The sequence below is a fragment of the Meles meles genome, chromosome 15 (genome assembly GCF_922984935.1).
Source record: "Meles meles chromosome 15, mMelMel3.1 paternal haplotype, whole genome shotgun sequence".
Classification (NCBI taxonomy): Eukaryota; Metazoa; Chordata; class Mammalia; order Carnivora; family Mustelidae; genus Meles; species Meles meles.
In genome coordinates, this window is record NC_060080.1 from 73,709,425 (window position 1) to 73,733,273 (window position 23,849).

The window sequence follows — 23,849 nt, forward strand, 5'->3', positions numbered from 1 at the left end:
ATCAAACCAAACCTGACATCTCACCAGTTGGGGTTGGGGGGAGGCAGTCAGGCAGGCCAGGTAGGAAGCTGGGAAAGCCAAGCAAGCCAGGAGGACTCCCAGCATATTCTAGTCTAAGCAGGTGGTAGCGGGAGGTAGGAAAGGGGGTCCTCCTACTTTGGGATGAAAGGATCCTAGTCCTTAGCACATCAAGTGTGGCAGGGAGGCTGCAAGGCCCAGGGTAAACATGGTGGTCTTCCCTTGGAGCGCAGGGAAAGGCAGCCTCTGCCCACAGGACAGCCAGAAGTGCACAAACCAGAATGTGTCTCCAAAATGGGTACTTTCTGCCACTGCTCTTTCATTCTGTTTGGGAGGCTGTCCCAAGACAGGGCAGTGGTGGGACCAGAAGGGGAGGTGTCTGAGTTGGGGGAGGAGGAAGGAACTGGCCTTCAGAAGACACTCTCTCCCCACACAGTCTCTGAGGTTATGGGATGGGCACACTTCTGGGGGGTGGGTGGGAAAGCTCCCTCCATTCCAGGAAGGCTTTTCATACCAGGTCTGTCCTGAGGGTTAGAAATCAGGAAGTATTTTTAGGTCCAGTTCTTGGATAGGAGGTGATTTAAGGCTGATTTGGCTGGGGTTTCCGGCCTGAAGGTCTTGGGGAGCCTTCATACTGGTTGGTCCCGGAGCCAAGCCAGAGAAGAGGGAAAGGGCACAATGGGGGCTGCCAGCAGTGCTGGTTTCATGGAGGTGTGTGGAGGGCACAGCTGCAGGGATCACGGAGTGAATGTTCCTTCTCACTGGAGTGGGGAGGGAGGAGCTAAGCAGCTTTGCCATTAGGAGAGAAATGTCCTCTACATCGAAAATAAGACTTTCTGGCTTCAGGAAGCTTTGGCACCGAGTGGGGGTCAGGATGCAGGAGACAGGGCAGGGCTGGGTTTCTGCAATTTGAGCCTTTCCCTTCTCACCCCCTTTAAAAAAATCATATTCATTAAAGACATAAAGACATTTTAGCCCCTTAACTATGATTCAGGCTTGTCATTATAAACAGACTTGTAAGGTGTATTTATATGGACTCCTCAGGCATACAGGACTATTTCCCACTTTATAAGTGTTTCTCAAGTGAGGATGTCCCATAGATATACTCTGGGTGCCAAGAGTTTTGCAAACTTTCATTCTGTGCTTTTATTTCAGTAACAGCATAAAAATGTATTTTACTATTTTCAAAGAGAATAATGAAAGACTTATTAAAAACTTCAGGAACTAAAGTCAATGATCCTTAAAATGGGACTTAAAATTTTTTTTCTTTAAAAGGGATCCATGTATCATGATCTTACCGTCCTGGGATGGAGCCCAATGCTGGGCTCTTTACTCGGCAGTGAGTCTGCCTTGCCCTCTCCAACTGTGATCTCTCTCTCTCAAATAAATAAATCTTTAAAAATAAATAGATATAAGAGAGCCAAGTATCATTCAAGTTGAGAATTACTGCTCCACGCTAAAAGGCTTCACCTTGCTATGCTTGAGTTACTGGATTAATCTTCTTAGTTCATTATATACTAGTTTTCATTTGTACTGCACTCACTGTACCTGATTACACAGATGTGTCATCCCTTATCTAAAATCCTTGAGGGCAGATATATTTGAGAATTCAGAATGTTTTAGAGTTTAGAAAGGAACTACAATGCAAATATGATATGTTGTACAATATGTTGGTGAGGTTTGAGGCAGTACTCCCTAATAAACGTGTTAATATTTCTGTAGCAAAATATAGTTTCACACTAAGAAGAGAGTAAACAAAGACCATTAATAGTCTTACATCAGTTCAGATCACGTTTTGCTACTAAATATGCTAAGAAAAAACTTTGGTTTTCAGAACATTTTGGATTTCTAAATCATTAACATGGTATTATATTACCATTATCTGCTATAACTAGAAAGCCAAAAAATTTTTATTAAATTTCATATACGGAGGATCTGGGTGGCTCAGTCGTTAAGCATCTGCCTTCAGCTCAGGTCATGATCCCAGGGTCCTTGGATAGAGCTCCGCATCAGGCTCCCTGCTCAGTGGGAAGCCTGCTTCTCCCTCTCCCACTCCCCCTGTTTGTGTCTCCTCTCTTGCTGTGTCTCTCTCTGTCAAATAAATAAAATCTTAAAAAAAAAAAAAAAGAATTTCACATAAGATCACAGTAAGATCAGTAAGTATAAAGAACTCACCTTTATACTTAGTTCTAAGTATTTTTACTTAGTATAATATTTGGTATAATACTAAGTATTTATACTTATATTCTAAGTTCTTTAAACTTATTGATCTTACTGTGATCTTATATGAAAGTATATGAAGTACAGTATTGTACTGATATATAGTAAATACTGGTATTGATATATAGTATAGTACTGATCTATACTTAGGGTGCATTAGCATAAACTTTGTAATTTCTTCCCCAACTATGTATGAGTCCCTTTTTGTCCATTTGTGGTTTGATAGTTGAGGGTACAGAATAAGTAACTTCCTGATCAACAGGAAATATATATTATGAATTCTAAAAATGTCACAAGTACCTAAATGTATACATAAATTTAAAATACATCCCAAAGCTAATGTATTAGCTATACTGTATTATGATTATAGTATCTATACATCTTGCAATGTGAAGAAAAGGTAGAGAAAGAGAAGTATAACATATATATGACTCAGAATAACCTGTCTTGGCCCCTATTCAAAGAAGCTTCCAAAAAAAACAAAAACCACACAACAACCCACAAAGAAAACATGCCGAACCCTTTTACTCCTACTACATTCATGGCTCTATTGCCGTAATTGTATACTATTTCACCATAGAATCTAACAACTATGTGTGTATGTATGTATGCACACTGTGAAATGAAAGGCTTCGTCCTTGAGAAAGGAATTAATACATGTAATACTAGGAGATACTTAACAGAAACTTGAGAGGACAGTGTATCTGAAGTTAAAATTGTGAAGGATAAGCAATTTCATATTACAAAAAATAGTAAAATCTAAATCACTATTCTTGATATTATAATCACATCTGGTGGCAGTAAAGCAGAGAGTTAAGATCATGAGCTGTGAAGAGATATTGCCTGGGTTCAAATCCCAGCTCTGCCACTCAACAGATTATAAAACCTAATTTAGAATTTTAACAGTACTGACTTTCAAAAGACTTTAATACAAATTAACATGAGAATATAAAGCACTTAGAAAAGTGGTAGAGAGTAATGGTATAATGAATACTAGCTAGAGATATGGTAATTATTGTTAGTTGTTAATTTTTTAAATCATTTTTAGTTTCCTTCTTAAGGTAGATTTATAAATGGTATATCTTCCAAATACAAAAATTAGGGTACAAAATAAGTAATAATACTTCATGTTCTGAAGTCTGGAAATTTAAAAAAATCCTAACATTAAGGATGGGTCTCTTTTATGACTAATGACTGGCAAGGCAGCCACCTGAAACTAGGACTTCTCAGAAGAATGCTGCAATAAAAATTTCATCATTTTCTTTATGATGCGACTTTCACTTCCTTATTCTATTTGTTTCCATGCACTCTATATATCAGTATTTTACCAATCACGCTACGTGACAGAACTCTTCAAATCTTTCTAGTTTAAATAACTAAAACAGGGCACCTAGGTGGCTCAGTTGGTTGGGTGACTGCCTTCGGCTCAGGTCATGATCCCGGAGTCCTGGAATCGAGTCCCGCATCGGGCTCCCTGCTCCCATGGGGAGTCTGCTCCCTCTGACCTTCTCCTCTCTCATGCTCTCTCTCACTGTCTCTCTCTCAATAAATGAAATCTTTAAAATAAATAAAGAAATCAAACCATATAAACTTTTAGAACTTTTAAAATTTTGTTATTAAAGGCCTCCAAAAACTCTTTTAGGTTCCTTTATTCACAGCTCTGCCTGATGTTAACATTCTCATACACACACACAGACACAACGTAATTCATAAAAGAATAAAGAAAATACATTACCTCTCAAGTAAAAAAAAAAAAAATGTTGAGATGTTGAGTTTTCACTAGTAATGACATTCTCAATAACAAAAAGAAAAAATATAGTGGCAAATATAAAGCCATAACCAAACAGAACAGGAATATACATATCTACATATTATAGTACATTCATTTATAGCCAACTAATTCAGAATCTACTATCCTGTTACAGAATTCCTATCAAGTTAGAATATTCAAGATAATAATCTCTTCTTTGAAGGTATTACTTATAGTTTTGTGATTTGAGCATAATATCTATAGTACTTTAAAAATATGGGTTCAGGGCGCCTGGGTGGCTCAGTGGGTTAAGCCTCTACCTTCGGCTCAGGTCATGGTTTCAGGGTCTGGGATCGAGCCCCACATCGGGCTCTCTGCTCAAAGGGAAGCCTGCTTCTCCCTCTCTCTCTGCCTACTTGTGATCTCTCTCTCTCTCTGTTAAATAAATAAAAATTTTTTTAAAAATATGGGTTCATAAAAAAATGCATTAATGAATATAAAATTTACTTAAAACCCCCCAAATTAGCTCAGTCCAGCAAGTCTCATGTATATGAGGCTTTTTTTAGTGTATATTTTAGTAATATAGATCCATAGCAAATAAGGAATAATTGCAATTAACTCAGTTCTATTAATGATGTGTTTAATATTTCTAATATTTGTGCACAAAAATGTGTGCAAATAATTGCAATTAACTCAGTTCTATTAATGATGTGTTTAATATTTCTAAGAAATGTTTTTCAATATAACTGAATCTCCTGATGTTACATTTTTCAATTTTAATTAAGTTTTTACTTTACCCATATTACACCTCTTCAAGCCCTAACTCTAAGATACTATTTGTGAAATAATTTTTTAATTGTTAAAAATTTATTTTTAATTCATTACCTAGGAATTCTCATTAAGAAATTTTTTAAAAAGCACCAAAAAATACTCAGATCAAAACAAAATATGACAATCAATTCTTGATATCCCAAAGCAAATTTATTTCAATTTTTTCCTTGCATTCCCTTGCCAGCTAATCACTGAATATTTCTTTTCATACCATACTTCCTAGATTAATGCAACAGCATATAAGATTATGATAAGCTCAACATAAACTATTTTAGCAGTTTACAAATACTAATTATTTTCTAAATCTAGAGAGTTCCTTCTTTAAAAAAAAAAAAAAAAAAAGGAATACCCTAAAAGGGTAAAAAGGAAAATCAATTTTGCTGTTAAAAGCTTTTACTACACTGGAGTGAAAAGGAACTATGCCATCTGCTATGTTTTACTAGAACTGGGAAGAAGATGAAACCAACACGTGACCAATTGAACAGAAAAACCCTGAAGAAGACTGCTGTCAGTCCTATGGTTAAAGCAAGGGATGATTAACCTTGAACAATATGGCAGCATCTAACCTACAGGTAAAGTTATTTCTCATCATTTCACTCTTCTAGTCTAGCTTTCTACTTAATATCAGTCTCATTATAAATACTTTCAACATGTAAATTCATGAAGCATGTGGCAAATGAGTATTATTTTTTGGTTATATTTAACTAAATGCATTTACAATTTCTATCTTTTTACATGGCCTTAAGACGTTTGGAAACTTTATTTTAATTGACTTTCCTTCTTCCTTCCTACCAATAACTTAATGTCATGAGTAAATCAAACAATCCTGTAAATATAAAAGAGCAACCAAAGGGTAGGCCCCATCTTAGATTTATGGCTTACTCATTCAATCACTTTAAAGTAACCAATATAAAAACTATTTGACTTGGGCTAAGACAAACCTAGCAAAGGGAAATAGTCTTTCACTTAGTTCAGATCACTAAACAATGTTTGACATAGAAAAAAACAAATCTACATGGCATAATACAGAATTCCAAAATATCTGTGATTTTAATAGCACAGCCTGGCAATTATCTCAATTCTTTACCATAATTTAAAGCTTTCTCTGAAGATAAATATATAAAAGAAATTTCCACTCAATTTTCCTCTCATTCCCTCACCTCCATTCTCCTTGGGAGTGAACTATTTTCATTGATTAATTACATTAAAATACCTTTTCTCAACCCTGGAAGCCACAGCACTATATTTCCAGGATTTATTCAACAGTATAAGAAACTTATCATAAGGTCAATATAAAATTATTTTAGCAGTTTACAGATACTAATTATTTTTTTAAATCCTAAGAGTTCTTCATTTTTAAAAAAGGAAAACAATTTTATTCTATTAATTTACCACACTGAGAGAAAAACAAAGTGTAACATTCATTGAGCACATACTATTTGCAAGGCACTGTGTAACAAACCCAACACATACTGGAACTTTTATGATATTACATTAACTCAAAATATCTGATAATGCTGGTAACCCTCAGGTAAGAAAAAATTTAGACACGTAAAAGGAAGGAACTCAATCTTTCCTACTGAATAACCATAAAACCTTCATTTTGATTAAGATTCTCTATTATAAATACTGTCCATCCCATAAAATCCAATACTGAGATTAGAGGGTAGAGTCAAATACCAAATGTACTGCAAAAAGACGTGTGTTTGATTATAATGCTACATGATGTAGCAGGACAACTGAAGCATTATGGTCTCTTAGGGATAAAACTGCCTCTTGGTCATAGATTTAGGTGACCCAGCATGTGACCCATTGTCTCTACACAAAAAATGTGTGCAGCTGCATTTTCCAGTCAAGAAAGGGTGGGGAAGTTGGGGGGGGGGGAGGGCAGAATACAAAAGATTTATCTCATAGGGAAACTGTTTTTCAAATAGGGGTAAAAAAAGAAATAAAACTGAGTGAAGGAAAAGACCTTTCTCCAACTCATGCTGAAAGCATCAAACACTAAAATCTGGGGGAAAATTCTGTTGTAACCTTCCACTGAATCCATTTTTCTCCACCCCTAACTTGCCCAGGTACTTCGTGTAAACCATGATTTAAATGCCATTTCTATCTAAATAGTTTTGTGCTACCTTTACACAGTAATATAGACTTCCCCTACACATTGTTGCAGCATTTGTCTTTTTAAAAAAAGTCTCAGTTTTTCATCAGTTTCTTGGGGAAGTTAAAATGAAGCAAAAGCTTTATAAGTAGAAAAAAATGAAACACATTTGCTTTTAACCAGTCAACAAACCTGGTATTTTCTGTATAAAGACCAAATACTTTTTCTCAAAATGAATGTTAGCAAATAATCCCACCCTTCACACACAGAAATACATATTTAAAAGAATAGTACCACAAAAGATCTAAATGCAGTGAAAACTGTTTTCTCTGATAAGGAAAATTACTAGTTCTAATAAATGTTTAAAAAAAGTTGATGACAAAATAACTTGAAAACTTCTATTACCATCTAAAACATAGCATTAATTTACTTTATCTGTTATTAAATATGATAGGGGAAAAAAGCACTATTAGCTCTTAGAGTAAATCTAGCTTAGAAAAACCATCTTTTCTCAACCTTTGGGGCTGCAATCAATGTTATGTACAAAGGAAGATATGTTAAAGGGTGGAAAACACTGACAACACAGAAATAAAAAGATAAAAATAATTGCTAATGGAAGAAACTATCCATGCCATCTAGTATTAGAAGTAATATCACCATGCCACAAACCATATAGTGACCAGTTAACCAACCAGCCCTTTGGTTTTTTGACAGTCCTATGCCAACCACACTGGAAAAGTATTGCTGAAAGGAACAAAGTTACAGAAACCTGAAAGTCAACAGATCTAATGTCCTAAACTATACAGGTAAATTTGTTTGGCATTTGGATACAAATAGTAAGTATTCCGTGTCATCAAAATTTACTTATATAGAAATTATTTTTAATCTTTTGAAATAAGCCATAATCAGTCAGCCATGCAGTAAATCTCCTACAGCCAATTAAATTTTTCCACTGAAAATAAGCATCTTTTAAAAGAACATTCAAGATCGGAAATTACATTTAATAAAGGCAGAAAATGGTATCTTACCTTACTAATAGCCTTCTATATTAACTTTGGAAACCAAAAGTAAAACTTAGGACTCTATACCAGTTGATATAATATATATCACAAACACAAAATATGAATAATTAAAAGTATGATTAAAAGTAAGTACATTTTAAATAAGACTCAACTAACCCTCTCTGAGTAATTACTGAAGTAAAATACATGTATGCTAAAAATTATTAAAGATACTTATGTTATTAAATAGACTATCTCCAGGGCATTGTAGAAAGTAAAATTTAACCTAATAACCAAGTTTCTAAATAAACGTACTCAGAATATACCCTAATTCCTAAACAGCCTAATCAACTGTAGCTACATGTAGCTAGGAGGTCTAGTTGTCACTATCAGTAGATAGGATCAGCCACCAAATGGATGTTAGTTCCATTTGATAATACAGAGAATATTGACAGCAAAATGGCTGCTTTTCTTCTTGGAGGTAGATATTGCTCATCTAGATCCCTATAATAGTAGTCTACATGAATGGTACCCATTATAATTGCTGCACAAACATATACAGTGGCTCTGACAATAGCTTTTTAATTAGTCTCCCTGCATCTATGTCTGATCGTCCCTTAATTTGTTCTCTTCAATATAATCTCATAAAATGCAAATCTGACAAGGTCCCTTTCTTTCTTAATCCAGCAAGGGGACCTTGAGGTCCAAATGTATAGTCCTTTACATGGTACATGAGACCTGGCATGACTTAGCCCCTAACTTGTCTGGCCACATCTTTTGCCACTCTTTCCCTGATTCTCCCCACTTTAGATGTCTGAATAGGCCATGCTTTCTCCTCCTCCAGGGCCTTTACAAATCTTACATCTTTTGCCTGACACACTCTTGATTTCACCTTGCCCTTGATGCTATTTATCACTCACATCGCAGTTGTAAAATCTTAAACAAAATCTTCTCTACACCCCAGAATAGACAGGGCCCTAAGTTCTGTCCTTCCATAATATCCTATACTTTTTTTTTTTTTTTAAGATTTTATTTATTTATTTGACAGAGAGAGATCACAAGCAGGCAGAGAGGCAGGGAGAGAGGGAGGGGGAAGCAGGCTCCCTGTTGAGCAGAGATCCCGATGTGGGGCTCGATCCCAGGACCCTGGGATCATGACAGGAGCCGAAGGCAGTGGCTTAACCCACTAAGCCACCCAGGTGCCCAATATCCTATACTTTTTAATAACATTTAGCATACCTGAGACCTATCTTTCCTAACTGACTGAAAGCTGCACAATGGCAGAGCTGGTTTTCTGTTTTGTTTACAGCTCAAATAATTTTTGTCTGTCAGATCTTGGTTCTAGCTCTGCTACCACATAATGTGGACATCTATAAAATGAGATGGTTAGATTTCCATCCTATACTAATCTAAATGCCATCAAAAACTGAAATTAAAATATTACCAGCTTTGCTATAGATACATACATGGTAAAACCTATATATCTTACCCATATGTATATTTCTTATGTGTGTGTATAAATCATGTACACATGGATTTATGTAAATGAGAGCTAGTAGTTTCTAATATTAAAAAAAAAATCACTAAGTGCTTACTGATACCAGGAATTGTTTTTAGTGACTTACCAGTATTAACTCTTTTAATTTTCACAACAACTCTGCCAGGCAGTTGCTGTTATTAGTGTCCATTTGATATATGGAAACAGATACAGAAAGATTAAATGGTATGCTCATTATCACAAACTCTAAAGCTGCACAAACGAGATACAAGCTGAGGGAGTATGGCTCTAGAGCCCACACTCCTCACCACTACACTAGCTGCTACCCTTAGACTGCTCCACAAGTACAAAAGGCTGAAAAAAAAGTACATGCGAACATAAATATATCTGACTCAAAATCTATAGCGTCAAGCTAATGCTCCTCTACTTGAAGTTAGTCCAAACCTGACTAATTTTGTCCAAAAACTTCTTGTGCATTTCTCTATTTATATTCTTGTTCCTGCTTTTCTAACATCTGGATTGTCTACCTTCCCTACCACCATTCAGCCAAAACCCTAAGGACAACTCCTCCATTCAATTACCACCTGAACATCTTTTAGAAATGTTTCTCTCTCCTATTATGTTCCAATTGATTTATATGTCCCCCCCCTTTTTTTTACTGTGGTTATTTGTGTCAATAGCTCAAAGCAAACAACAGAAATGAAACCACTTTATAAACACTAAGGTTCTATACCTTAAAAAAAGACTTACTCCAGAATGAAAAACAAAAACAAAAAGCCTAGAAAACAATGGACATAACAACCCTAAGCAGAGTACTTAAGCAAGGACTATTTGGAAAATAGTATCAGAAAACTTTTTAAGCATTAACTATTTTAATTCCATTTGAAAATCTGCTATTTGGAAGTAGTAACTAAAGGAAGACTACAGTAAAACCATTTGTATAAAGCACTATAATGGAAAAAGTTTACAAAAACAAAGAGAAGGGGTGCCTGGGTGGCTCAGTGGGTTAAGGCCTCTGCCTTTGGCTCAGGTCATGATCTCAGGGTCCTGGGATTGAGCCCCTCATTGGGATCTCTGCTCAGCAAGGAGCCTGCTTCCCCCTCTCTCTCTGCGGGCCTCTCTGCCTACTCGTGATCTCTGTCTGTCAGGCAAATAAAATAAAATCTTTTAAAAACAAAACAAAACAAAAAACAAAGAGAAAATGAGTTTATTAAAGGTAAAGACACACCATTAGTAAACCTCTTTTATAAATAAAAAATTGACCCTCCCCACTCCTTGGGGAAAGCTGGTTCCTACACTACTCTTGAATCTGTGTCTAGAAGGGTATATATCATACTACAATTATTTACTTACATGCAGCATTTGCTATTTGTAAATAAGTATCTTTAAAAAAAAAAAAGATTTTATTTATTTATTTGATAGAGAGAGAGATCACAAGGCAGAGAGAGAGGGGGAAGCAGGCTCCCCGCTGAGCAGAGAGCCCCAAGCAGGGCTTGATCCCAGGACCCTGAGATCATGACCTGAGCCGAAGGCAGAGGCTTAACCCACTGAGCCACCCAGGCGCCCCTGTAAATAAGTATCTTTACCTTGAACAAATATTTAAATCTTTGTTTTTCTAAACATCAGAAAACTACCCCATTAAGTCTTCCGATTATTTCATATTTCTGAATTTAATTATTATCTTATATAAAGTAAAATCAACAAGTTCTCAAAACTAACCAATTCTTTCTCCATAATTTAAGAATAGCCCTAGGTGCAAATAATGTAGGTTAGCTTTTTAAATATCAGAAAGAGCTAAAGCATTAAATGTCAAAGCGCTAACACTTGTGTATTTGCAACTGAAAGATAATTCCACGACCCTTTCAAAATTTCCCAAAGGATTTTTAATAGATTTTTAAATGCTTGCTCAACTAAGAAGAAATAATCAGGGCCAAATAACAGGATCAGAGTGCTATGACATATAAAATCAATGGACGACATTAAGTGGCAATAATTTTAGAAGAAATTAATTTTTTTGCCAAGATTTTAGGTGGGGAAAGAGATATAACCACTCCCCAAATTAAAATGATCAGGAAGAGGATTATGGGGAATGGCAGCTGTGGTGGCAGCAAATTTTTGATTCCCTGTGAATCTTTACATAAAACAGAGCAATTAGAGAGCAAACCCAAAACCCATGGGTAACTTTTACAACAAAACTATTTGACAGTCTCACCACAAACCCCGTAATACAAAGGACTGAAACAAACCACAAACAGCCAACCTTTTTTCCCCTCACTCCTCCCCCAACCTGTTTTCTATTGGTGTCTAAGTGAGAGAAAGCAGGGGGGAAACAATGAGATGTATGAAGAATTTGAGAACAGAAGTACAAAACAGCCAAAAGGTATTCAGTGGAAAGAGTGAGAGACAATTTGTGAGAAGCTAAAATCACTCCTGTAGTAAGTGCAAGCAGTTCACAATAAGGCATACAGGCCTGGAGCAGTCTGGTCCCCTTAGGTCACTTGAATCTGGCACCTGGGGCTGTCTTCCAGCATAGAGCCTACACTTAAGAGAAGTGCTGGGAATGAAAATAAAATTGAGCAGGTTATGGACAAACAAGATACAGGAAAGAGAAGGTCCAAATAGAAGTGTCAGAGTAGAACAGAGCCAGGAAATTTCAGAAAGCCATCCACCGTTTATTTAATGGTACACAAAAACAACAAAAGAGAAATCTGTGAAGTCAGAAGAGCTATCTGAACTAAGTCTCCTCCTACAAGTTCAAGAAAACTATTTCCATATAAAAAACAAGTCCAAGTGTTGGGGCTGAATATCATACAAAGTTACAATTAAAAAAAGAAACAGGAAGAGAGTCAAACTCAGAAGCAAGAGAGGGGGGGAAATGGGAGTTGTTCAATAGGTATAAAGTTTCCATTATGCCAGACAAGTAAATTCTAGAGATCTGCTGAACAATACAGTGCCTACAGTTAAGAATATTATACTGTAACTTAAACATTTTTTAACAGGGTAGGTCTCATGTTAAATGTACTCAACACACACACACACACACACACACACACACAGAGTAATAAATTTTTTTTAAAGGGGGGTAGGATACAATAACATCCTACAGATAATTAAAGCATGCCAGAAAGGGATGCTCATAGGAGAGATAAAAATGAGCTTCTATTTCAAAATGAACTTAAAAAAATTATACAAGACCTGAAAGACAAACATTTATCAAAATAAAAACTCAGAAATAAATTGACAAGAGTTCAGGAAAGAATCTGGATTTATAAAAAGGAAAAAATCATTTCAGAAATGAGGACTTAAAAAGTAAAAGAAAAAATAAACATACAAGATAAAGCCTTAAGAAAAACGGAAGGTGAAAAGAAAAGAGTCAAAAAGAAATGAAGAGGAGGGAAGTGTGCAAGCTTAATTCTAGTGTCTGGGGATATATTATAAAACAAAAAAGAAAACTAAGTGACTTTCAAAAAAAAGTCAGGAACAGCAGTTATTTCTTGAGGGAAGGGAGTTATGTTTGGGAAAGAGGCAGATATGGAAGGGCTTCTAAGGTAGCTGGCAAAATTCTATCCCTTAACCTGGAAGATGGTTGGATGGGTGTTGGTCTTATGATAATTCACCAAGCTACACATTTGTTTTCTACATCTACATTTTATTTTACAGTAAAAAGGGTAAAAAAGGAATTTAGCAAAATAAAAAACTACTAGTTTTAAATTAATTTAAAACTACTAGGTATCAAAGGAAAACAGGTGCAAGAAACTTTTGGAATAATCTTCAAACCAACTTCATAAAATGACGTGGCAAACCAAGAGACAAATTTTCTCACAATGTTTTGTCCTTATGTTTGGCAAACAGGATGGTGAATTTAAAGTCTACTATCTCAATACAGAGTACCTACCTGTTCTGTTTCTCACATGTAACACATACTTTAAAAAGTATCTGAAAGTGACTAATTCTTAGAATTAACTGCATACATAAAAAATACATAAAAGGTTGTTTTTAAGAGATACTCTAAAACTGCCTGGAGAACTCATCTTTGCAACAAATATGGTGGTCTTCCAAATAAATAAAATTAAATTCAACAAACATTTATCCAGGATATATTATGAATGAGGTATTTACACTTCATTTGAAGAAATAAATAACACCTATAACAGAAAGCTATATATAGTGTGTGTTTTAAGAAAAGGTACAAAGTACTGCAGGTACAGAAGAAAGAAAGGGCTTTTCACCTGCCCTACTGCATTAATATTCTAACCAGACCCTTCTCATATTCCTCCAATCTATCCTTTCCAGGAATGGCAGAATGATCTTTCAAACACCAAAATCCCCTTTTAAAAACTCTTCACAATGTACAGTACACAGGCAATTTAAATGCCTTACAAGGACAAGGTAGGCAACAAATGAATGAAGCTGGTCCGGTGTAAGACAACAGAGAATGATGGAAACTGTCAAAAAGAAGGCAATTCTTTATTATAAGGGTTAGCCAATTACCACCATGTAGGAACAGGAAACCATTGTTGCTACAATGTTCAATTTTTCCAGAGATGACAGAATTCTAGTCACTGCATGCGAAATGTACCAATATTTAAATGTTGGCAAATAATGCAAAATTTGAAAAAAAAAATAACAAAAATAACCCAAACAAAAAACAGCTGTAGGCAAAAGTTGTGAACTCTGCCTTCAGAAATGAGTCTGACATTAATATCCCAATAGCTGGCCCAAGTGTCCTCAAAACTGCAAAAATGACTGTCTTTCTAATTCAAAGGAAAAGTGAACAATTACAAAGTTTCTCTTAAAACGTTAGAACCTGGGGCACCTGGGTGGCTCAGTGGGTTAAAGCCTCTGCCTTCGCCTCGGGTCATGATCCCAGGTTCCTAGGATCGAGCCCCATATTGGGCTCTCTGCCCAGCAGAGAGCCTACTTCCTTTCCTCTCTCTCTGTCTGCCTCTCTGCCTACTTGTGATCTCTCTGTCAAATAAAGAAATAAAATCTTAAAAAAAAAAAAAAACAAAAAAAAACCCAAACACGTTAACCTGCTACCACTGGTCAGCTAGCAATGGCTAACAGATGACAAAACACAAGGAAAAGTAAAAGAGAACATTTATTTGATAGCCACCACAAAACTGCTTAACCAGTTTTTGGTTGTAATTGTTTTTATCAACAGTTATATTCATGGGCATCATTTTATACCGCATACATGTTATATGGTCAAATTTTCTTTTCTTTTCAAGATTTTATTTATTTATTTCAGAGAAAGAGCAAGAGAAAGCATGATCTGGGGGAGGAGCAGGAGAGAGAGAAGTGGACACATCACTGAGTAGGGAGCCTAATATGAGATTCGATTCCAGGTTCCTGGGATCACGACCTCAGCCAAAGGCAGATGTTTATCGAACTCAGTCACTCAGGCACCCCTGGTCAAATTGTCTTTTGCTATAAGTTTCCTGGATTACATGATACAATCAAATATATACATGTATTTGTTCTTTAACGAAAGAACAACATGAGACTCTAGAAAATCATGGAGCTAGGAAAATCTAAAATTTTTGGTACAGTAGCCTAAAAGCTCCTGGAAAAATCTGGTTCCTGTATGCCAGTATTTCACACCACTTCAGTTCCTGAATATACTACGCTCTTTTATTCCTTCAGGCTTTTAGATGTATTTAAGGCTCTCTACCCCATTTGTTACAACTGCTTAAAGTCATCTTCCAGCCCTCCTTGAATTATTTGCTTTTCCACCATGCTTCCTTAGTATCCTATACAGCACCCTATTATGGAACTTATTTGTTGTTTATGACATTCCTAGAGATCCATGATATACATATATAACTGATACAAAATGAAACTATACTTTTACACTTACCATATACAATACATTGAAATTTTCTATTTGATTTTTTTTTTAAGAAATGCTGATTACAGTTTACTACATTGGTTCTATCATCCACTTAAGAAATACTGCACTAGACTACAAATCCTTGCAGACAGAACTCAATATATTCATTTTTATGCTCTCGTACAGACCATTTAGTAAGCAAATGTTTAAATAAATTAATAAATATAGCAGCATCCTGTACCAGAAAAGTCAAAGAGCAAGGCTTTGAGATCAAACAGACCCATCAGCCAATAAGCTTATACAATCTGAGAAGTGACTTAACCTCCTTGAGTCCCAAGGAGTTAACACCAGTTACTTAACTCATTATAACAATAAAGTAGTAGCATTCCTAGATGAGGCATTCTATAAAATAGGCATCAAATGGGTGAAAATGCCCTGGAAATTAGTATTAGTTTCCTCTCCCCATGCTGTTTTTTTCCCTGCTCCTTCATGGAGACAGATCAAGATGTGTCTCATCCTGGCAAATAACCCTTTTTTAAAGACTTCATGTGGGGCGCCTGGGTGGCTCAGTGGATTAAGCCTCTGCCTTCGGCTCAGGTCATGGTCTCGGGGTCCTGGGATCGAGCCCCGCGTGGAGCTCCGCATCGGACTCCTTGCTCAGAGGGGAGCCTGCTTCCCCCCTCTCTCTCTGCCTACCTCTCTGCAAATTTTAAAAATCTTAAAAAAAAAAAAGAAAAAGACCAAGTCACAGTACACAGAATATGCATTTTTTCAAAGATTTATTTATTTAAGACGAAGAGAGAGAGAGAAGGGAGAGGGAGGCAGAGGGAGAGAATCTTCAAGTTGATGCCCCATGGAGCATGGAGCCCATGTGGCTAGATCTCAGGACTCCTGAGATCATGACCTAAGTCAAAATCATAAGCCCGAAGCTCAACAACTGAGCCACTCAGGTACCCCAGAATATGCATTTTTAAAGTTAGACAGACTTGAATTCAAATACCCAGCAGTGCATTTATATAACTTTTCATTATCTTTTTCTTTATCAATAAGAAAAAAATATTTCCTGTAGGGTTGTTATAGGGAATTTATAAACTCTATATACTATATACTATGTATATAGTATAATTCCATAAGACTACAGTAGCTGCTCAATAAAAGGAATTGATTGCTGCTATGATTATTAATAAATGTTGTTCAATAACTATATAAGAGGTAGCATTCAAACTGAACTTTTGAGGATGGAGGAGCTGGACAAAGGTAGGGGGCAAACAAAAGGAATAGAAAAATATTTATAAGAAATCACTTCTTTTTCTGTATTTCCTCTTTTAAGATAAACCACAAGGATATGAGTTTATCAATTTTCTCAATTCACTACCTCCAAGGTTACATATAAAACTCAAAAGTACTATATTAGCTCTGTGTCAAAATTCTAACTGAAATAATAAATTATGCTCAGTGGGCTGTACAATATAGTGTGAAAGGTATAATGCATTAAAAACATTTTAGAAAGAACTTCAGTAAGAATTCAAAGTAAAAAAAAATTAACTGAAATTCTCATTCAACATGCCTTTAATCAAATTTTATTGTCCAATAAAACCAGCACTGTTTTATTGATAATATTCTCAATAACACATTATTATAACACTACATTTATAACTGACAGTGAAATCAACACCTATGTAAGTGAGGGGATAAATTCTATGTTTTTTATCAGGCAGACTCCAGAAAAGCAGAAATGACATCTCCTGCTCACCACTATATTCTTAGGACTGAAATGCAGTAGATGCTCAAAAAATATGTATCCAAGTTTAAATGTTTATTTATGGAAAAGAAAATTAGGTTGAGGGGGGGAAATATATGAATCAAAATTAGGTTAAGGCCTTGAGGATGGGATATGCTTAGCAACTTGCTTCTAAAACAGTAAAATATGGAAGGTGGGGGTGAAATGTGGCAAAGACCTCAAAGAGTGATCAAGATTATCATCAATTTTATCATATTGTTAGTACGTACTCTTGGAGTAATGTGATGAGAATGGCACTTCACCTCTGTTGTTTTCCTCCCTAAAACCCATGACCCCAGTCTAATCACGAGGAAAACACTGGACAAATCTCAATTGAGGGACATTCTCTAATATTTCTGACTAGTACTCCCCAAAACTGTCAGTCATAAAAACAAGAAAAGTCTGAGAATTTGGAATTCTGGAACAGAATAAGCATACTAGGAAAAACCTAGTGAAATCTGAATAAAGTATATAGTTTAGTTATTAGAAACGCACCAATTTTGTTTCCTGAGTTATGACAAATGTACCATAGTAATATAAGAAGTTAACAACAAAAATGAAATGGAAACTGAGTAAGGTATGCTCATGTGTACTGTCCTGCAACTTTTCTGTAAATGTAAAACTAATCTAAAAAAGTTTATTTAAATAAAAACAGAGTAAGGAAAATAAGGAATGAATCAAAATCCCTTGGAAGTAAATGATGATAAACATTCTTTTAGTCCCTTTATGTTTGGTGGTCTGCTATAGTGGAAATAAAGTTATTAATAAAACACACTGTAGGCATCTATAAGTCTATAGTATTAATTACAAAGTTACATATGGCCAAAGCAAATGCCCTCTGAATTTTAGTTTCCCAAAGTATCATTCTTGGTTTCATTTCACTCTGTGACAAAAATTTTTTTCCCCCCGCCCCTGCGACAAAAATTCTTAACATCAGCTGTCATTCTGTATTGAATGGACTATCCCACATCTCTAATCTTTAGTCACTTTAAGGTCATTTCCCCCTTGCTATCTCCCACTCACCTTACACTCAACTAACTAAACTCCTCATCTTCTTGATAATGCTCCTCTTCCAAACCTCCCTCTCAAAGTTATGCCTCTCCATCCCCACAGTTTATAATCAGTAGTACACACTGCTATCAAATGAATCTTCCTCAAATAAGGATTTTCTCATAAACCCAGGCTCAAACACTTTCTTTTAACTAAACCATATTTAAATTCAGAAGTGATACTTTCAAGGCCATCCATAATTGCTTATGCTTTTTTGTACCTTCACTTGTAAAGATCCTTCCATCCATCTCTCTATGTCATACCATAAGCCTTTCCTTTATTCAGAAAATAATTCAATACTCACTAAGCATATCACATATATACAAGAAAACAAGATTCTTCTGGGTGGTCAAAGACTTTATAATCTCCTTGGGGGTGATAAAACCTAAAAAGATGACTAACAAAGAACACAGGAATTTTTCTCATTCAAAGCTGTAACTTCAGTTCCTACAACAGTGCCTGCCACATGTAAGGGCTCAAAAAGTATTCATTGAGTGAAAACAAGGCAGTATAGAATGCTACAGCCAAAAAGAATTATATGCAATTTGAGAAGGTAAAGAATTTTCAGTTGGAGAAGTGAAAGCAGGGTCTGTATTTCTGTGATTCTAAGGCTCTAAGGGCAGCCAAGACTCAAGATCAAGTATTTCTTGCGTGGTTAAGAGGATGTGTGCAGGTACATTTCCAACAGAAAAATGTTACACCAGCAAAGGTAAGAAGACGTAAAATTCTTTTACAACACTGAAGTAGTAATTAAAGAACAGTTCCTAAAGGTTACTGGAAAATAAAATAGGCAAAGACAGGGACCGAAGTTGGGAAAGTCCTTATAAGAAATCGGGTATTCATGCTTGACATAAAGGGTGATACAATTCATGCTTGACATAAGAGTGGAATAACATAGAAAGCAAGAGCCTTATTTCTTGAAGAAGCCTCCCCAGTCAAAACCTTTTAGGTTCCTTCTCCTTGTAAGCCTTACAGTACTTGCCTGCATTATAAAACTTAACTCCTAACTATATCCTCTCACAATATAAATTCTTATTTTCATTGGTGTTAGTCTGGTCTCTTCAACTGAAGAACAGGGATCATATCATAGACCTCTGTTTTTTCCCTAAGAAGTCAGAAAAGCCTTGGGCCCCTGAAGCTTTATTTCAGGAGGACTTTTTGCATTTGTGCAAAACCCAGTTACCAAAATGACAACAATCTAAAAGCAGCACACAACCTACGTACTATGAGTAGCTAAGCTACCATAAGAACAAGAGTTAAGTCCTGTTTGGATAGCACTTTTTAAAGTTTCATTCGATAGTTGAAGCCCATAACTAATAATGTGTCAGACAGCCTATGTTTTCAGTGCTTCCTGCTTTATATAAGTATTTCATCACCTCATTTACTTTTCTTTCTCAACTAAGCATTCCGCTCAGTGGTCAACACATATACTAATTTCTCAATCACATTATCTTTTCTGCACTGAAGCCTCTCTAACCTTTTTATTTATTAACTTCATTGATTGAGAACCATTGTTATGGCATAATTAAATTCTAATAAAAAGGTGCTGCTGTAACTTCTGTACATAATTCTTTTACACATTCTAAATGTTTCCTGTGGCTTAGCACCCTTCAAGTAAAACTGATTCAAATAAAAACATGTTACAGAAATAATTCAAATCCACCAAAGCTTTTACAAAATGAAACATGATGCGTTAGTGTCCAGGGATTACACCTAAATTCTAAAATTCGCCACCTCTCCAAAAGTTTGGATTTTTTTCATCTTCAATCCTTTGACCCTCTATTTTAAAATTAAATGTCATTCCTTAAAATAAAATCTGTTCATGTTAACATTCATATTAACTATTAAAACTTTCCCCCCAAAAGCTTAAAGTGCGCACACACAAATCAAATGGGTATTTATTTCATCCCTAAACAAGTATTTTCACTAATAATATATTTTTTCAGGTCAGAATTTTTATGTAAGAAGAAAAAATAAGACTTTTATAAAACTCAAAAAGAAATATTCCACAACATGATTATGTCTATTGCATTAGAACTTCTCACTAACGCTTTTGAAATACAAACGACTTTTTCCCCAGAGTTGGGGAACTCCATAATGTTCTACTCTATTGCCCCACCACCTCTTAATGGTACCTAATATTGCTGAGATTTTAGCAGCATAGGAAGGCAAAAACCCCACGTCAATATATACCCTTAGAAGGACTTCAAAGTAACAGGTAAGTCTTACAATTCGGATGGAACAGAGATAGACATGAACAGTTCAGTTTTTTCCACTTCCTCATCTCAGAAAACACCAAAATAAATGTGGATTTGAGGCTACAGCACGATTGCAACGCCCCGGGTACCAGTGAAGCCTCACACCTAGTGGCGCTAGGGCACTCTATTACACTCAGCCGGCCACGTGGCTGTCACAATCAGAAGGAAGACAGGAGAAACAGCACAAACTAACCTGGAAACAAATAACCTTCCTCCTCCCTCCACCGCGGAGTTGGGGTAGAAGAAAGACCATGCCGTTTCTTTGCATGATAAGACTTTTTTTTTTCCCCTGTAAGGTGAAAACGAAGTACAGGGGCTGCTTTAAAGAGACTTTAAATCAAAAATCAGGTCCAAGAAGATCCCGAGTGTGCACCCCACTGAATTCGCTAAGCTCACTCCCGCGAGCTAAGATGGGAACAGAGACATTTTGCAAAGGGGTAGAAGAGGTGGAGTTGAGTAACAGTGGAGGATGGAGGGTTATGCACTGGGGCCCGCTTTCTCCTGACTCCCACCGTCCTCCCGGGTTTCAGACTCGCTGCTGCTGCTGCTGCTGCGGTGGGGCGAACCCAGCACGCGGAGGGCCTCGCCTACAACCTCTCACCCTCCCAGACACAAGACAGAAGGGCAGAAGTAACCACGGGCCCAAAAGAGTTGGCGAACAGGAAGTGTCCATATTGCAGCGCAGAAAAACCCTAACTCGCACCCGACTAAGACAGCCACCCGGCGAGGCCCCCAGGGCGCCCGCTGGAGGAGGGGCCAGAGGGTGCCGGGGTCGGCCACCCCCACATCCGGGACCCGCCCCTGTACCCCCAAAGCCCGGCAGCTCCGGGGCTTAAGTTCACTCCAGGCAGCAGCGGGCGCCTCCCCGGGCACTACTCCGCCCAGCCCAGCCAGGCCGCCTGGGGCCGGACCAGGACTTCACGCCCGGCACGTCTCGCTCCACTTGGAGGCGGGGGAGGGGGTGCTGCACACACTCCCGAGGGGCTTGAGACACTTCCTCTAACAGCAGATTCGCCCTGAGTGGAGCCCTAAGCGTCCTCAGGGCCACCCCGAGCCTTGCCAGAGAGCCGGCTCCCCTCGCCGCGGATTCCGCCGCGCGGCACCCGCTCCGGGGCAGTCATTACCTCTCACGAAAAACTCCTAACTCCTCACGGGGCCGCGCTCCCCTTAGTTCGACACCCCCGGGAGCCCACGCAGGACCCAAGCCAAGCGCAGGGGAGACCCCCATGCCGGCGCCAATTCCTTACAGGACAAAAATGTCCGGGCGCGTCACGGGACAGCCGCCTCCGCGCCCCACGCCAGCTGCCGACCGCACGCGCTGCCTCCGCGCCCGGGAACTGCGCGGCGGGCCGGGGCTGGGAGCGCGGCCGCCCGGCGGCGCCCGCCCAGGAGGGCGCCACTCCGCACGGGACTCACCGTCTGCTCGGCCGCCGCAGCGGGGAGGCGAGGGACGGGCAGGGGAAGACACAATATGGCAGAGCAGCGCAGCTGCTCCCGACGGCTTCCAGCAGCCGCCTCCGGGAAGACGCGGCAAAGAGCAGGCAGCGGCAGCTGCGGTGGCGGCCGCGGCAGCACCACATCCCCCTCCCGCTCGCTTCCTCCCCCTCCCTGCACCCTCCCCCGATGCCATGGCAACGCGGCGCCAAGGAGATTAGCCCCGCCCGTCCCTCTGGTCCCCGCCTCTTGCGACCCCTCCGGAGGGGGCTCGCCCCGCCCCTCGGTGTCCCCTCCCACCTCCTACCTAAGGGCCGGCCGGGGACCTCGCCCGCGGCTCTGAACTGCTGGTGGGAAGGAAGGGTGATGCAGTGTCCGGAAGGGCGGGGTTCGCGCGGAAGGCAGGGAGGAGACGTTGTGGGCCAGTGCCGCTTTCGGGCTGAGGAGGGGCTGGGAAGGCGGGAAAAATGGAAAGGCCTTGCCTGTCCGGAAGGACCTATAGGAGGGCGATGGGGCGCGGCACGGCCCCTGAGTGGCCGAATTGGTGCGGAGGCGGGGCTAGGGTGGCCTCCCCTGTCGGTCGGCCCCGGGAGCCTGGTGCTGGGACTTCGCTGAACACCTCCAAAAGCCGTAGCTTCTGGGGACTTCCCCAAGAGCTTTCCGCCATTGGCCAGGCTTTGAAAGCGCTGTAGGAACGGTAAAAGATTAATATGAACTAAAAGTAGTTATTACACTCGCTTGACTGAAATTTTAAGTGAAAACTGAGCTCAGCGTGTTTGTGGTGGAAAAAAAAAAAGGACTTTGGAATCAGATCCAAAATTTAGTAAGCATTGCATTTATTAAGCCCTCACCACGTGCTAGGGACTGAGCTAAATTTTTGACATGCGTTGTAATAACCATAATGCTAAGATAGCGTTGCCAGATAAAACACAGGAGTGTCCCATTATATCAGAATTTCAGATAAATACAGAATCATATTTTTTAACAAGAGAATGTTCCATTTGGGGATACACTTCTGGTGGTTTGTTTTTTGCTAAATCTGCAAACCCTATCCTAACTCTTACAAATTCCCACTTTAGGCTTAGAAAAGTAACCTGACAAATATAAGGTAAGTGGCAGAACTAAGGCTCCATCTTACTAAGATTATGATTCTGATTACTAGATTTCTGAATATCTGTATCCACATCTTCAAAAACTAGAGTAGTCATACCTATCTCACAAATGTGCTGAATGGATTAAAAGAAAAGGTAAAGAGACCTGCATAGTGACTGATGCATGGGAGGTTCACATTCTTCCTGAGCAATGAATGTTAACTGAATATTCACTATGTGCCAGGCTGTGAGTATAAAGTGAGCTGATTATGAAACAAGCTTCCTACTGTCAAGCTGTGGGGATGACAGAGACACAGGAGAATTACGGGCATCAGAATGTATAAAATCAAAAATGGAAGTGTTCAGTCCTCATTCCACAGAGGAGAATGCTGTGTCTGTATGATTTGTCCAAAATCACCTGCCAGTTCCATCTGGTTCTCATTACACTGTCCTGAAAGGCCTCATAACTGTATTTAAAGTAAGAGGCCACAAGGTAAATATGCAGTCAGCTTCAGTTAAAGCAAGAGTTGCTTCATTTTTTTCCCTTTAGAGCAATCACTGTTGCCTCCTCATGTGGACAAACTGAAGGAAGTTCCCGGAGGGAGAAGGTAGTAGAAAGGGAGCAGAGGAATGAAGGGAAGATTGAGAGGAGGTAGCTTCTGGTGAGCCACGGCCTTCTCATACCTTAGTCCTTTATTTTATCTCTGCTGCCCATGGTGATCCCTAATATAATATAGGTCTTCATCTCCTTACAGATTATTGTAATAGCATCTTATTTGATATATTGAACTTTAGTTTCTATTTTTCCTTCTAATCAATTATTTATTTATTTATTTATTTGACAGACAGAGATCACAAGTAGGCAGAGAGGCAGGCAGGAAGAGAGGAAGGGAAGCAGGCTCCCTGCCAAGCAGAGAGCCCAAAACGGGGCTCCATCCTGGACCCTGGGATCATGACCTGAGCTGAAAGCAGAGGCTTTAACCC

The 23,849-nt window shown here is 38.4% G+C and overlaps 1 protein-coding gene across 7 annotated transcripts in view; it reads right to left on the reverse strand.

The window, feature by feature from the left end:
* FOXN2 (forkhead box N2) overlaps positions 1-23,849 on the reverse strand; it is a 77,234-nt gene that overhangs the window by 46,088 nt on the left and 7,297 nt on the right. For 2 of the 7 annotated variants that reach the window (XM_045979555.1, XM_045979549.1), the window contains exon 1: positions 21,757-21,919. The exons of 1 other annotated variant lie outside the window; for it this stretch is intronic. The gene's annotated coding sequence lies outside the window, so the exon portion shown is untranslated. Of the gene's footprint in view, positions 1-20,311; positions 20,391-20,533; positions 20,630-21,464; positions 21,647-21,756; positions 21,920-22,081; positions 22,213-23,849 lie in introns of those variants that run through there. 4 more of the 7 variants (XM_045979551.1, XM_045979552.1, XM_045979550.1 and 1 more) reach the window with 4 other exon arrangements.